Source organism: Mastigoproctus giganteus, chromosome 14, assembly GCF_048544385.1.
Source record: "Mastigoproctus giganteus isolate SK-2022 chromosome 14, ASM4854438v1, whole genome shotgun sequence".
Lineage (NCBI taxonomy): Eukaryota > Metazoa > Arthropoda > Arachnida > Uropygi > Thelyphonidae > Mastigoproctus > Mastigoproctus giganteus.
In genome coordinates, this window is record NC_143588.1 from 1,078,601 (window position 1) to 1,094,910 (window position 16,310).

Here is a 16,310-nt window from a genome sequence, read left to right on the forward strand (position 1 = left end):
TACGGGATGGGGAGAGGTGGCAGTAGGGTAACAACGTGCAGCAGTCGGGCCAGAATAATTGTACACACCCCGGACAATTAACTGCCAACTGTTAAACTACCTATAAACCGCTCATCTGATCAACTATCGCCAGTATGGACGTCAGTGTCATTTCACTGGTGACATTCTGGCTTATGTTACCCATTTATGGACTAATTCAATGGAAAGGTTGGGTGAAACACAAGTAGTTGCTCTTGACATCTCAAAGGCTTTTGATCGTGTTTGGCATAAAGGTCTTCTAAAAAAGCTTCCATCTTATGGTTTGCCAACTGTTTTTAGTAATTGGTTATCCAGTTTTCTCTCTGATCACTCACTGAGGGTGATGGTAGATGGCTCTCTGTCTTCTAACTTCTCCCCTAATGCCGGTGTCCCCCAAGGTTCAGTTCTTTCCCCCACTCTTTTCCTCTTGTATATCAATGACCTTCTTCCATTGACTGGAAATCCTATCCATAGTTTTGCCGATGATAGCACATTGCATTCAAGTTTCCATTTTGAGAAACCTTGTCCTGCTCAATCAGCTTTAACTTCTCGAAAATCTGCTACCAATTTCTTAAATGCCGATCTTCAGGTAATTCTCCAGTGGGGCAAAGATAACCTAGTTGATTTCAACCCTTCTAAAACTCAGTCTTGTCTTATATCTCGCAAAAAGGATTCTTCTACTCCTATGCTTATCTTTGGTAACACTCCTCTTTCTAGGCAAAATGATATATCTCTTTTGGGGATTACCCTGACTTCTAATCTCTCTTGGCACAAGCACATTACAAATATTGCTTCCTCTGCATCTAAAAAACTTGGTTTTCTCTTTCGCTCCTGGCGTTACTTTTCTTCCAAACAGCTGCTCACTCTGTACAAATTGCAAATCCGCCCTGCCATGGAATATTGTTCCCACATCTGGGGTGGTGCCCCAAAAACCTCTCTCAGGCTTCTTGATTCCATTCAGAAGAGGGCAGTTCGGTTAATTAATGATTCATCTCTAACAGAGTCTCTCCACTCGCTTTCTCATAGATGTACTGTTTCTGCTGCATGCCTCTTCTACAGATACTTCCATGGGAATTGTTCTTCTGAATTGGCTTCTATAATTCCCGCTCTCTCTTTCAAAACAGTCCGAACACGTGCCGCCGCCAGCCAACGTCCATTTACTGTCCAACTTTAAAGTCATAGGACCAGCTTTTCATTTTCCTCGTTTATTCATTCTTCTTCTTTCCTTGTTTTTTTTTTTTTTTTTTTTGGAAGAAACTTTCCTTCGTACGTAGCCTGCGTTGAGAGAAATGATGGAATACCTGTGTAGTGACGGGTAGGCCCATCTTCCGCCAGTATAAGGGCAGTCACACGGCGAGGCACTGAGTCCAATAGTTCAAGAAAGTTTTCGACAGACGTTTCCATCCACGCTCGCTGAAACGCTGTCCATAATTCGTCTGTCGCATTCGTGGGTGGAGGATCCAAAGCTGCAACGGGCCTTTTCACACATCCCAAAGATGGTTTCGTGTCTGAATGGGGAGGCCATTGAGGGATGCTGTTCACTTCGCCGTTTGAATTTGGTCAGGCTTAGGAGTTGACCTACCGACATTTCATAGGGGCTAGTGGGGGAACGTCGTTTCCCGTGAGTCATTCCGAATTTTTCAGTCGCACAGGCACGTGCATTTGATTTTTTTCTTCTGCAGTTTCGGCACGATGGAGGTCGAAGTGGAGGTCTATTTCAGGAATTTAAAAAGCGATTTAAAACACTCGTTTTACGAAAGGAACTCGGTTCACATCAGTGCCTGAGTTGCCTAGGCACAGCAACACTGCGCTGCCAAAATTGCGAAAAGTAAAAATTCGGAGGAGGTGGGGAGGGGAGAGGGACTGACACGACACGAAAGGAAATGGGGAGAGAGAGAGAGAGAGAGGCGGGTGCTCCTTTAGGAGAAGGCGCCGCCCTGTCTTTGCACTTCCCGATTTATTCGTTTGTGTGATGACGGACTCACGCTCGCTGCACGTGTCCAGCGGCAGCAATGCAGCAAACTCCGCAAGAAGGGTGGCCCGCACTGCAATGCACCAAAGGTAACTTTCCAAAGGCCAAACGCCGGCAGCGACACTTGAGAAATCTGAGGGAATTTTTTTTTTTTTTTTTTTTTCTGTCTGTTTGGCTCTCTTCAGTTGAGAAATGGAAAACGACAGAAATGGGTAAATAACCTAAAGAAAAAAAAAAAAAAAAAGGAATTCTTATACTGCGGCACGACCAGCGGGTCACTGGAGTTCACAAAAAATCAATCGATACAAAAATGTTAAATAAAGTTTATATAATGCGATGTAAGGTGTGTATCGCCTATTAGCCCTGTCTGTGTACTCGCTGTGTACCCACGGTGTTGTTTTTGTACAGTAAATTGTGAGATTCGTCTCACTGCCTGTACTGGGGATCGATTTCTTTCAATAAACAATGTTCGTAATCGTATTTAGCAGTCCCGGGCTTCAACCCGAGTCCACTCAAAGAGCGTGTGCCCTCGAGCGTACGCAACAACGAATTCTCTTTTAGCTTCCCCCCCGTCCCCACCCCCGACGAAATTGTACGAGATATCGGGTTGCTTTCTGCCGACAAAATCACGCCGCGTAATCGACAGATCTCGAGTCATTCTGATAGCGGGGGGACTTTCACCCCCGTTATCGGGCCGCCGTCGGGATTCGCCACCTTCGCACGCCAACGGAGGGTGCTCGATCATTTCGCGTCTTTCGCGAAACCAGGAACTTGGAAAGTTGCCAAAATGTAATCCCCGAAGGCGACGTCTCTTCCCCCCCCGTCCCGTCCGTGCATACGACCCGCGCGAATTTCCTCGTATTTTTGTCTTTTTTGAGCCGCCGTGCACGCAACAAATGTTGCGTTTGAGTGCGGGGGGAGCTGTCGGTGACGACGCCACTGTTTGAGGCGATAAAAGAGAATTTTACAATTCGGGGCGGGGCCACACTCTTAGGAGCCGATCGCTTTATAGCAGCAGGTAAGGTGTCTTCGCGGGGCCCTTCTTTGACGATTGAGGAAGGTCGATCTGTTCGGAATCCGATTGCAAATCGGTGTCGCACATTCCAACCGCAACGAACAAATCCGAAGAAACACAAGCAACAGCGCCCCCCGTCCCCTAATTCTGAAGTTTTTATATTTTCCGGCACGGCTTGCCCTTAAATGGTGACCCGCCTGCTCGACAGCGCCGCGTTATTTGAAAGAAAAAAGAAAAGAAATAGAAAAAAATGACCACGCGCTTAATGAAGGCCGCAATTGAGAGTGAGGGGGGGACTCATTCATTCTTTCGTTCTTTCATTCATACAAACAATTTCCAAGATTTCTAATCCGTTGACACGCAAGATTTCTCATTCCATTCTCTAAATTGTTGTTTGGTGCCCCCCCACCCGCGAGTTCGACTCAACCTTCAAAAACACAACAGTCTACTGTGGCCTCGAAAGTGTGTTCATTTTTTTTCTTTTTTTTTTCTTTTGCGGAATCAGGCGTTTTCGTCCCCTGGGTGCATTTACAAATAAAGCGAACGGAGTGTTGAATCGGTGTCCAAAGAGAGACAGAGAGAGAGAGAAAGAGCGAGCTTTAAACAACGCATCAGTATAAAATTTTTCTCGTTCCTTTATCAAAAAGTGTTGAGCAGATTACAAGTTATTACTGTGATAATTGTGATAATAAGTGCTACGTATATTTTGTATAATTCAGTATTGTATTTAATGTACAATTGTATTAATATTAGACTCTGTTGCGTAACAGAATATGCATCTACACCCCACCCCCGAGTCAATGGCTGTACCCTAACCGGGTGTCTCCTACGAGAAATAAAGACCCTTCGCCTTAGTAATCGATAAAAATAGCGGACGATGCGTGGGTCAGTCATCATCTCGCCAGTGCTGGGCGTTGCACGCTCTGCCCACGAGCTCGAGCAATCGAGTTACGAGCGAACGGAAGGATTGCCGCGCACGAGTCGAGAACAACTTCCGGATAACCCGGAACGATGATCAGCGGCGCGCACTCGGGGTCAATTAGCGAGCGGGTTATTAATTACTTAATTACAGTCGGACACCCCGAGCGATTAATTTAATTCGCATCACGGTCCGTCGGGTGCCGATGACGTGTCGCACCGGGTTGTACCGCTTTCTATTTGCCACTTCTGCGCCACCCCTTTTCGGTAGTGTGGCGCAGTCTTGAAGAAGAACGATCTGCGCATAAAAAGAAAATGTGCCACTAATTCCCAGAGGGCGTTGTTGCTGCTGCCCGGAGATGCTGGGCGATTTCGCTCCTCTCGTGCGTGGCAAATATTTTTGGTTATTCGGCAATTTCATTCAAAGTTGCAGGGGCCCTCGAGTGTGGGCCTCAGCCCATGATCCCACAAATTCTGGCTTTAGCAACTATGGCCTAACGCGCTAACTTATGACGCGTAAAATCACCCCTTCTCAGCGGGACGCGAAATTTCAGGAAGAAGAGCATGCGATGAGCTCGAATGTCGGCTGAAACAATCGCGCGTTCCTCCTGATCAGCCAAACTGGCTTAGCGACCAAACACGCCCAATTTAAACTCAAAAAATTCATTCGTTTCAATTTTCGGCAAACCTCCGAAATAGATGCTCGGGCTGATGAGCAAAATCTGCGACTCCTGATGATGGCTTCAGTTGCCCAATATGGGAGACCAACTCGAGGGATCTCTCGAAAGGAAGTCGTCAACCTGAGAGGTCATTATACAAACTTTTCCCCAGTGTATACAATATAGCATATTAGAAGTCACCATTGTTTCTCGCCACCCCTAGAAACGTCACATGGAATTAGTCCCATTCCTCCAGGTGAATTTTAACTGTGGGCTATTCCCCCCATCTGAACACAGTGGGAGTGAGCACAAATTTTTGTGACCAACTGCTCAGCCCCTATTTCACTTAGAAATACGCGACAGGTGTCAATCTCCACCGAGCTACGGGCTCTATAACAGGAAACCCACGAAACTTCGCTAAACCGGACAGTCTCGAAAATCCAGATTTTACTCAACATGGAGACAAAATTTTAAAACAGCCAAGACATTACGTACCTGAATCCCAACGATGACCCGATCATCACAGAAAACCAGGATGAAGCGGTGGACCCTCGCACTGGAGCCCTATAGTCTGGCAAGAGGAAATATATAAAACCAACAGCGCTCAAGTTGGAGCGGGTGACGCGCTCCCAAACCGAAAGAAATCGAAGATAACCAGCCAAGCCAGAGAAATGCCAGCGACGAAAAACAACCGGAACCGCCTCTGGACTCCTCCCTGTCGGAGGGCACCGTACACAAGAAGGCGATGTTCCTCAAGGCCAGAAGAAGCCAGCCAGATTATGACTAACCCCAAAATAACAACTATAGGATTGAAAGCGGAATCACCGAAGAAAAACGCACCCTGCATCAAAATATACGACCTGAATAGCAACATTACGCCAGAAGAACTGACCTCTGAGATATACTTCAGGAACCTGCAGAGGTCCCTCTCAAATACCAATATGAAAGAACTGGTCACACCGAGATATGCGATTAAACCCATGACAGAAAACTCCAAGAACTGGGTCGTGGAACTTAGCCCGCAGCATGGCAAGTCCTTGCCAAGCAAACAAGGATCTTTGTAAACTGGAGCGGCTACAGATTTCACGAAAACATCGTGGTCTCCAAATGTTATAGGTGCTGCAAGTTTGGTCACACCATCCATACTTGCAGCCAAACAGTCCAGACATGTGGCCACTGTGCCGAAAAAGGCCACGAGTACAAGGACTGCCCTAACAAAGATGAACAACCAATATGTGCCAACTGCAAAGGTCAAAAACGTGATGCAGCGCACTCAGTAAGAGATAACAAAGGTCCCGTCTACATAAAATTCAAGAGTTTGAACCAATCCAGAATCGACTATGGCAGCACACCCTAAGCAATACAACACTACGATTGTCAAATTCTTCCAATGCAGCGCACAGAGGGCAAGGGCCGTAACAGATCAAATCAGGCTCAAAGCTAATGAAGTAAATGCTGACATCATCATCCTATAGGAACCATATACCTACTCCAAACTGGTCAGGGGATATCCCCTAAAATACAAAATATTACAGACAGAGAAAACAACTCCTTGAACTGCAATTCTCACAAGAAACCCGAATATAACAGCCATCAAAGTCTCCGATTTATGCATAGCCTGGGACCCCTGCACCCAAGTTATAACTGCAATTGGCGCCTTCTACATAACCTCCCTGTACTGCAGGCCTGGAGAAGACATCACTACAGCCACCAGATACCTGGACCACGTCACCAACACGCTCCAAGGAGAAAAAATTATCATCAAAGCTGATGCTAATTGCAGATCCCCAGCCTGGTATAGCCACCCACCTGACAGGCAGGGCACCAGTAATGGACAGCGACTGGAGGAGTTTATTGTGAGCGCTTCCATTGTTGTACTAAACAGGCCAAACCAGTTGCAAACATTTTGTAATCTGAGATGGGAAGCGAACATCGATGTTTCCCTCGCCACTCGAAATGTAGCGGGTAACATTTCTGATTGGACGATGCAGGATGCCTGGACCACGTCCGACCACAGAGTTCTTACCTTCCAACTCAATAGGAACCTCCACAGGCAGCCAACAGCTGGACGGATGCTCCACGGCTACGCACTCCATATTGCAAACTGGGATCTATTTAAGGAGACCCTAAATGTTAACAAAAACAGAAGAACAATGGAACTAGAAAATGCCAGAAGCTCAGACGAATTGCAAAGGACAATCACAGATATCATCACCGACGCTGCCAGCACTGCAATAAAAAGAAAACGACCTACACCTGGCGCTATGCCGTGGTGGACCCATGAGTTGCAACGACTCCGGAAAGAAGTCCAAATCAAGAGGATAAACTTCGAAAGAGCGAGACGGACTTGGCCCGCACAGGAAGTGGAGACACTCAGGGAACTCTATAGAGAGGCACGGAACTCATATACTGTTCTCATACGGAAAAACAAACAAGAATCATGGGAACGACTTGTGACTAAGACGGGGAACACTGACCCCTGGGGCACAGTTTATAAAATCGTCACGAACAAACTCCCAAGGGGGAGGTAATAACAACCACGATCACACCAGAAGGTGTTGCAACGTGTTCCTGGGACGCATCAACAAATAACATCCTGGATACTGCCTTCCGCCCTCTTGTGGACCCACAAACAGAGGAACAGATTAGGACATGTCGGGAAAACGACGCTTATCAAACTGACGATGTGGAACCACAATTTTCTAAAGAAGAGTTTTTGCAGGTTGCATCACATATAACTGCTAGAAAATGCCCGGACCACCTGGAGCCGATTATCATTAAGAAGGTCATTGAAATTGACCCTGATCTATTGCTCCAACTGTTCAACCGATGCATGCTAGACGGATCCTTCCCACTCGACTGGAAAAGAGCCAATGTAAAATTAATAATCAAAAATCCGAACAAACCACCTGAAGAACAATCTTCATACAGACCAATCGCCCTTCTTACCGCCTGCAGTAAACTTTTTGAAAGATTACTACTAGCAAGAATCCAACGCTACTACCAACTAGAAAACCTACCTTCACCCAACCAATATGGATTCCGACAAGGTCGCTGCACTGTTGACACCCTTCAAAGCCTAATCACACAAGCACAGGAGACGGGTAAAAAATACCTACTGGCTATTTCCATCGATTTTGCCGGAGCGTTCGACACCGTATGGTGGCCGAGCGTCCTGGGTCGGCTCCAATGGGCCAGGGTCCCCGGCAACCTCTACAACGTTATCCGGAGCTACCTCACCGACAGAACGATCATCGTCAACACCCCGTACAAGGCAACACAGAGACAAATTCACAGAGGCTGCCCAGAAGGCTCAGTGCTGGAGCCAACTATGTGGAACTTGCTGATGGACGATTTCCTGAACAAGGATCTGGAGGAAGTGTAAAGTGTGTTTAGAGTCAAACGGCACCAGGGGTTTCCCCCATCTCCGCGTTGCTTTCATTGTGGGTGAACCAGTTCGCTGGGAAATGCCAGAGATTTAAAAGTGTACGGATATTGTATATGTGTAGTGTCATGTACCGTTGCTCATCTGGTTATTTAGCCGCTGGACCCCTGCTGAGGCCCAACATTGCCCCACTTTCGCCCCGTGGAGGCAGACCAGGAAACACCAGAACACTAAGATTTACTCTGGCAGGTCCTGTCGCTTAATTTGGTAAATTCGATGAGGAATAACGCTCAATTTTTGAAAGGCCGAGTGTATGGGCGAAAAACGTAATTTGGAGATGATTAAATCAATTCCGACGTGTAGGGCATTCGCTTGCATATGTGCAGGTAGAGTGGGTGGGAAGACTGAAGTCTGGGAGGAAAAGACAGAAGTATGCAGTCGAGAGAGGAGGCAACCCCAAGTCACAGTGGGGAATGCCCATGCCCCACCAGAAGGGAAAGTGGGAACGGCGAGAAGGGGAGGAGACAGTAAGACTGTCTCCCCCCCACCGGGGATAGGGGTATTAAAGATGAAGGTGGCTGGGCGCCCTCTTCAAGTCGCCAAATGGCTTTTGGCAGCTGTGTTGCGTTAAGTCTCTTTTCTTCAATGCTGAGTCGATTTCAGTCCAGTCGATCATGGGGTAAGCCCCATCCTTGTGTTTTTCACTTTCTTGTCTCAGGGTTTTCTCTGTAGTCACTCCATTGGATGGTATTTTATGGTCTTGTACAGTTTAACTTGAGGTGGTCTTTCGTCAGACACGATTTATGGTAGTTAGCAGTTTTCTCCTCTCGAAGAGGTCCTGGGCATATTGAGAAAGTGCTCTGTATTCCTCTTCTGTGTCAATGAAGTGGGATTCCAGTCCTTTCGGAAGGTAGTGTATCTTTGTGATCAGGATGCCTCTGAGATCTTCGTATTCTGGGCAGTCGTAGACCAAGTGATTCCAGTTCTCGACCTCCCCACACGTGCAGTTGGGGTCCTCAACAAGGCCGAACCCGAGCAGCTTCTCCTTAAAGGGAATGACTAGTAAGGAGCGAAGACAAGTGCTTCCCCAGAAAGTACCAGGTCGGTTGCTTGGGGTACGTTTTGCTGAGGTCGGTGAGGAATTTTCTTGGGATTTCTCCTTTTGCTGTATCGGTCCATCTTTGTTGCCACTCCCGAAGTAGGTAGGCCTGTAATCGGACTTTTTCTGTTTTAGTACTACTCGCTGGATCAATTATGAAATCCTGGAAGGTGGCAGCAACCCCCCTGGCGTGCAGGAAGAGCAAGCCAGCTTTTACAGTCTCCAAATCGAGGGGGAGCGCTCCAGCAAGCACCTGCAACGCCGGTGTGCTTGCATGCTCGTGTAGTTGTTAATAAAATGGTCTTTTGTATCATATCCAGAGATCTCCTATTGACTGCAAACGTCGTTTTGCTGTACCACACTGCAGCAGCATAAGTTATCGCAGGGATGAAGGTTGCCTTATAATACAACATTAGTGCTGTTTTTTTTTAATCCCCATTCTTTTCTCGTAACCCTCGCCACCAGTGCCGAATAACGTCTTATCTTCGTCCTTATATATTGTAGGTGAGGTTGAAAGGATAAGTTTTTGTTTAGGATAACTGTCCTAGATATTTTATTTGGTTCGTTCACAGGGTTTCGTGGACGACCTTGTCTTGATAATTGCAGCCAACTCCAGACTACAAGTGGAGACCCAGGCAAACCGCGCCATACAAACCCTCCAAAACTGGGTTGTACTTCACTTGATCCAAATCTCACCCACTAAAACTAACTCTATACTCCTCAAGGGAACGCTGGATATAGGCAGACCTCCCCCAGATAAAAATAAGCAATACAAAAAACATCCGATTAAGCAAAGAACTGAAATAGCTGGGAGTCATACTGGACACGCAAATGTCGTTCAAACCACACTTCAACCACCTGAGAAGGAAGATACGCTTCTGCACTGCGCTGCCCTGGTTAAAAGAATCGCTAAGCGAGACTGGGGATTAAACCAACGCACAATGAAGCTGTACTACAAGGCAACACTTCTGCCAATAGCAACATATGCAGCGGGTGTATGGCATAAAAAAGCTGGCACTGCTGTCAACTTAAGGATCCTGCATTCCACCCACAGAACTACGCTATTGTCCGCTACCCGCTTCTGCAGCACGGTGAGCACTCACGCACTACAGATTATCGCAGGAGCCCTCCCCCTTGACCTTGAGGTGGTCAAAAGAAGCATGCCCTATGAGCTCACCAGGGGTACAGCCTGCACACACACCAGGATTTCAATGCAAACCCCACAAAGAACCAAGCTGCAGAAAAAACAACTCCAGGCTCACCTGCTGCACGTGTGGCAGGCGCGCTGGGATGCCTCCACAAAGGGACAGATCACCAATAATTTCCTCCCTAAAGTTGACATATTTCAGCCGAAGACACCGACCTGGTACTCACCAGGCTTATTCACGACCTACCCATCAACATGGCACGGTGCCATCAAGGCCAAGTTGACCTCACTCGGAATTACAGACGATCCCAACTGTACCTGCGGCGAGCAAGAAACCTGGCAGCACCTTACGTATGACTGCCACCAATATGATGACCTCCGCTGCCAAATAGTCACAAGAATACAATACTGTCCCAAGGACCAAGAACAACGTCTCTTAGAAGGCAAGGAGCCATCCATCGCTTTTTCTGAATATTTACAGGAACTATTCGCGAGCCGCCGAACCCTGCAACCCCAACAGGCGAACCAAACAACCTAACCGAGAGGAACAGGAGAAACCCGACACGGGGATCTGGACAACAAGAAATCTGAGGCAAGGAACAACCACAAACAAAACACTCAACTGATTTAACTACAAAATATGGCAGGTGGACTAAGACTCACCCTTCCGGAGAACAGAATCCAAGCCACAACAAGAGACTGACTAACCTAAAACGACGCACAACTCCTTACTTAACTGAAGACAACATGGATGTGGAACCATGCCACATGAAGGACCATAATCCTAGGACCGGACTGCTACACACTAAGCCTGGACTACGCAGCTTGCTGCCAATAGCCTTATTGGCGACCTGAATCGAGCACTCTAGCCCGTTTCACTTTAAACCACACTCCCCGGCGGGGGAGGAGGAAAGACGGGCTCCTGGCTTCCCCTTCCCCCGCCGAATCTCTCTTCTCCTGGTGGGGCTTGGGATGCCCCACCGATCATCTGGGGAACATCTTCTCTATCGTCCCCATTCTTCCGCCTTTACCCCCGGTCTTCCGCCTCCCCTCCCCCAGTCTATCTGCGCACAAGCGAATGCCCCACACATTAAATCTAATCTCGACCAAATTTCGAGTTTCGCGCAATCTCGGTCTATTCATTTCAAGCAACATCCCAACGCAATCGATAATTTTTTTTTTTTTTTTATTATTATTATTTATTTATTGTTATTATTATTTTTGAGGTCCTTTTTTAGGTGCAATAAAGTAAGGAAAAAACAAGTACTGTAATTACTTGAATTCATGTTTTAAATAAACTTTTATTGCAATAATAAATATACTGAAAAAAATTATTAAAATACAGTTATTCTAAAAACAAAGAAATAAAAATTGGGTCTGCAAAGTTTAGTTAGGTTTAATCATCCACACCACCTGTCCGAATAAAGTGAATTCTTAAGAAACATAAGTAATCAATAGTATGATCGTTTAAAATGGATCTAATTTTGGTACATATTTGAATAGAAAACGCCCTTTCGGATTCTCTTCTGGTACTGAGATAATCGTAGACGATCTCAGTCCATATTTTCTAGACTTTGAACTTTTTTTTAGCAAAAATAGTATTTCATTCATTTCCGACTCAACTTCATCTTTTAAAATCTCATTGGAGTCGGTCAATTTCTTATTTTGGAAAGAATTGCAGAACACTGATGTTCTGTTTCATGTTGGTCTTCCATGGTTGAATTCTGTTCATCATTTTCTGAAGGAGAAAGACGCTTTATTCAGCGAAGTATAATTTTCACTATAGTATAATTTTCCCAAACTCAGTAAAGACACTATAGTGTCTTTACTGAGTTTGGGAGAGAGGAAAGAGTGGGGATAAAGAATAAAGAAGACAGCAAAGAATTGGGATAAGGAATAAAGAAGAGAGCAAAGAGTGCAGTTAAAGAATTCTTCACATATATAAATGCAAAGAAGAGAAGGACAAATCAGGTTCGACCCTTATGTAATGGACGTGGGATGGTATTAGAGAACATAGCTGAAGTTGCAGATGAACTCAACAGTTACTTTGCATCGATATTTACATTTAAAAAAACTGTTTGTGCCAATGAGATAATGTGGAATTGAAGTTGAAAAAATGTAATTGATGATGTTGAAATTTCAAATGATTTTTTAATGAGAACTTTCGCGCCTACAGGCGAGTAAGGCTCATGTGGTTACCATACAATCTTAAAGGAGGGCCAAGTGAGTGCATTTAACCATTAAGGCATGGTTCAATGAGAGCATCACTGGACTCAGGAGAGATTCCGTTGGATTGGTGTAAATTGGAACATAAAGGCGGTTCGAGGAGTGTAACTGGAAATTACCGACCGGCAAGTCTAACTTGAGTAGTAGGGAAAATCATGGGGGAGGAAATGATCAAGGGTGGGATTCGGGATCATTTAGATGGAAATGGAATTCTGTAGGATACACAGCATGGTTTTGTAAAGGCAGAGGAAGGGGCAAATGCGTACTTGTAAGTAAAATTAAAACTCGTAGATGGTCAAGGGCAGACCGGATAATTAGGGATTAACCGGAAAGGGGGATGTAGTTTTATATAAAAGGCGTTGAGAGAAGCGGGAAAGAGAGAGAGACCTTGTGTGATTTTGGTGTGTGTGTGGTACACAGTTGTAGCGACAGTACGTAGGTCGGGCGTGACAGGGAAAAGGTTGAGAACAGTATATGTTTAGCGGGAAATCTCGTAGAGCAGAATTTCAGGGGATATTCGTGTCTTCTTGAGGCGGATGTTGCCGCCATTGTACATCTTGAGTAGAAACTTACGCTAAAACCGGCCATTTGTATGTGCAGTGATATGAGGTGTATTTCCAAAGTATTTTATTATTTTCTGCTGGCTCCACCTGGTCACCACGTCCCACACCCCTCCATCACTGCCACTTGGAGGCGGCCAGGATCTACTGTCATCTGTTGGACTAACTCGGGGCAAGAGATCCTGTTGAACTTTCTCGTTTTTCGTTTTTTTTCGTTTTTCCGCTGCCTACAAATCCAGTGGGACGTCTTGTGGCTGCTTCCAAACATAACACGCCTTCTTTCTTTTTTTCTTTTCTTCAACAACAGCTGGCAGGTATTCAAAAACCTGGAAACGTCGGTGGGAAGATTGAGAAAAACAAATGGTTCCAAGAGTTGAAGCGATGGCAAAATGAGGAAGGAAGGAATTTGCTGCCATGAAGGGAATTTGTCTCTTACCAATGTACACCTGTGTTTTAATTTTGGTAGGACAAATAAAGATTTATTTATTCACTCTCCAATATCTGTCAGGCTTTCAATATCTGTTGGGAGGGGACGTTGGCGAAACAGAGAAAAGGGGAACGACGTCTAATCGGAGGCAGACCGAGAGGAAGCTGGCGACCAGCGGGTTTACAAGATTCCCCGAGGCCCTCGTGGGTGCCACGGTGCGGGGAGGAGGTATAATCACTGGAAAAGGCATCAGTTGGAACCCCGTTAATAACGCGAGCAATTTTTATGAGGTTTTTATCGACAACGGAGCTCAGTAGCCGGTCTCGGGTGGCAGTAGAGTGGTTTTTCCTCCCACGAAACACGCTTTTCCGTGCAGCAAACAGTAAATCGACCACACCAGCACGCAATTTCTAGACATGCAAAAAGCACGAGCGTCCCAAGGTGGTCTAAAAGCGAGCAGAAACGTCTTCCTCCGAGGAGGATCGAACAGGTCAGACAGCGAACAAATGAAAGTGTGCTAAAAATAACCCTTTCGTAACCAGGAAGCAGTGCAGAATAGCGACGCGTGCAGCTGCGTTTAAGGGGCTTTACCGTCCACTGGCGGAAACTTAAGTTATTTGGTTTTTAGGAGCATTAGCAACTAAGGCCATATTGCTCCGGGATATGCGGTGGTCATTCCCTGACCTTTCCGCATCCTCCGTATTTGGTGGTGACGGGCTCGAACCCCGGTCTAATCAAGAAGCGTGTGCTACGCACTGCTGCTCCTGCCCCCCTGGCTACGGAGGCGCCAGGAAACTTAAGCGAAACCTTCGACAGCGTGAAACCGCCGCTAAAATGCACGAATGTAAAAAGTTCATCAATCGGCGAACGGAACGATTTGATTCTGATTTCGTTTCGGGTGCCGAAGAAGTCACGCGCTGCAGTCTTCTTTTTGATTTCACAAGTGATAGACATACGCAGACTATTTATTTTATTCTCTGTCCTTCTGCTGTGCGGGATGAAAAACTTTTTTCTTCTTTTTCTTTCCTTTTTTTCCTCCCCTTCTTTCTCTCTTTCTCTTTTAACAATCCTTTTCTTGCCTGTGCGGGAAAAATGTCCCATGCGAGTGAAAATTTTGTTTTTAATATTTTTATTTTTATTTATTTTCTCCTACACACACACGCGCGCTCTCACACACACACACACACAAAATACAAAGTAACGAAGCGGAGTTGAATCCCGCACCCACCGGAGGTATTAATATTAGTGTTAGTATTAGTAACGGCCGCATGGTGCAAGAAAGCCTATGGCTTATGCTGCACCAGCCAAAAATAAAAAAAAAAATAAAATAAATAAATAAATAAATAAAAAATAAATAACTAAATAATAATAATTAATAAAAATAAAAAAAAAAGGAAATTAAACCTATCATCCTATGCGCTTCCCTTACCCGAAAGTACTATCCAGATGACCTTTGAATTTCCCCAAATTGTCAGCCTGTACCACCCATGAATAGAATCTTTAATTGCAGCAATGATAGGCATACAATTAGTCCCGTCACGGCATGGTGGTGCCAGGGGCAACTTATTCCAGTAATTTATAACTCGCTGGCTAAAATAAAACTTCCTGCAGTCCAATTTAAACATTTCCCTCCTCTCGTAACTTGAATTTATGTCCCCTAGTTCTAGCATCATTTATAATCTTGAAAATTTTGTCCTCATTCATTTTACTGATGCCTCTCAGAGCCTTAAACACCTCAATCAAATCTCCTCTAAGGTGTCTAGTTTCCAAACTCTGCAACCCACATATTCGAAGTCTTTCTTCATAAGGACGCCCTTTTGCCGATCTCACAAGGCGAGTTACCCTTCTTTGCACCCTTTCAAGAAGCTCGATGTCTTTCTTTAGGTGCGGTCTCCATACTTGAACACAGTATTCCAAGTGTGGTGTAACATAAGCCTTATATAATGGGATTATCACATCCCTATCTCTACTTGCAAAAGTTCGATAGGACACCATGGGCCTTCCTTGCAACCTGTTTACAATGCTCAGAGAATTTCATGTCTGACCGTATCGTAACACCCAAGTCCCTTTCCTCCAAGTCCCTACTGGGTTTAGTTGAACTCCACCAAGTGAATAAGTTATTTTGGGATTACTGTTTCCCAGGTGTAATACCTTACACTTTGTTGGATTAAAGCGCGGCTGCCATTTTTCTGATCATTCCTGAAGTCTATCTAGGTCTCTCTGAAGAAACTCAGCTTGACAGTGATCATTAACTACTCTACCAATTTTAACATCATCTGCAAATTTAGACATCACGCCCTCTATCCCTTCATCAATGTCGTTTATGAAAATTAAAAACAACAGTGGTCCTAATACTGATCCTTGGGGAACCCCACTTCTTACATCAACCCAATCTGAGGAATAGCCATTTATCACAACCCTCTGCCTCCTGCCCTGAAGCCATCATTCTATCCATCTTAAGATTTTCCCAGTGATTCCAACCTGTTCGATCTTATAAAGCAACCGCTGATGTGGGACTGAGTCAAAAGCTTTGCTGAAATCTAAATAAACAATGTCGAAATTATTCCCTAAATCCAGCTCGTGAGTGACCCTTTCGAAATAGCGGACCAGATTTGTTAAACATGATTTTCCCTTTACAAAATCATGCTGAGTATCCTTGAGAATTTCAATTCGATCCAAATGATCCTGAATTCCACCCTTGATCATTGCCTTCATGATTTTCCCTACTACTGAAGTCAGACTGACAGGTCGATAATTTCCAACTTCACTTTTAGAGCCACCCTTATGTATGGGAGATACATTTGCACTTTTCCAATCCAAGGGAATCTCCCCAGAGTCTAGTGATGCTCGCATAATTAGCCTCAATGGTTCAATGCACTCACTT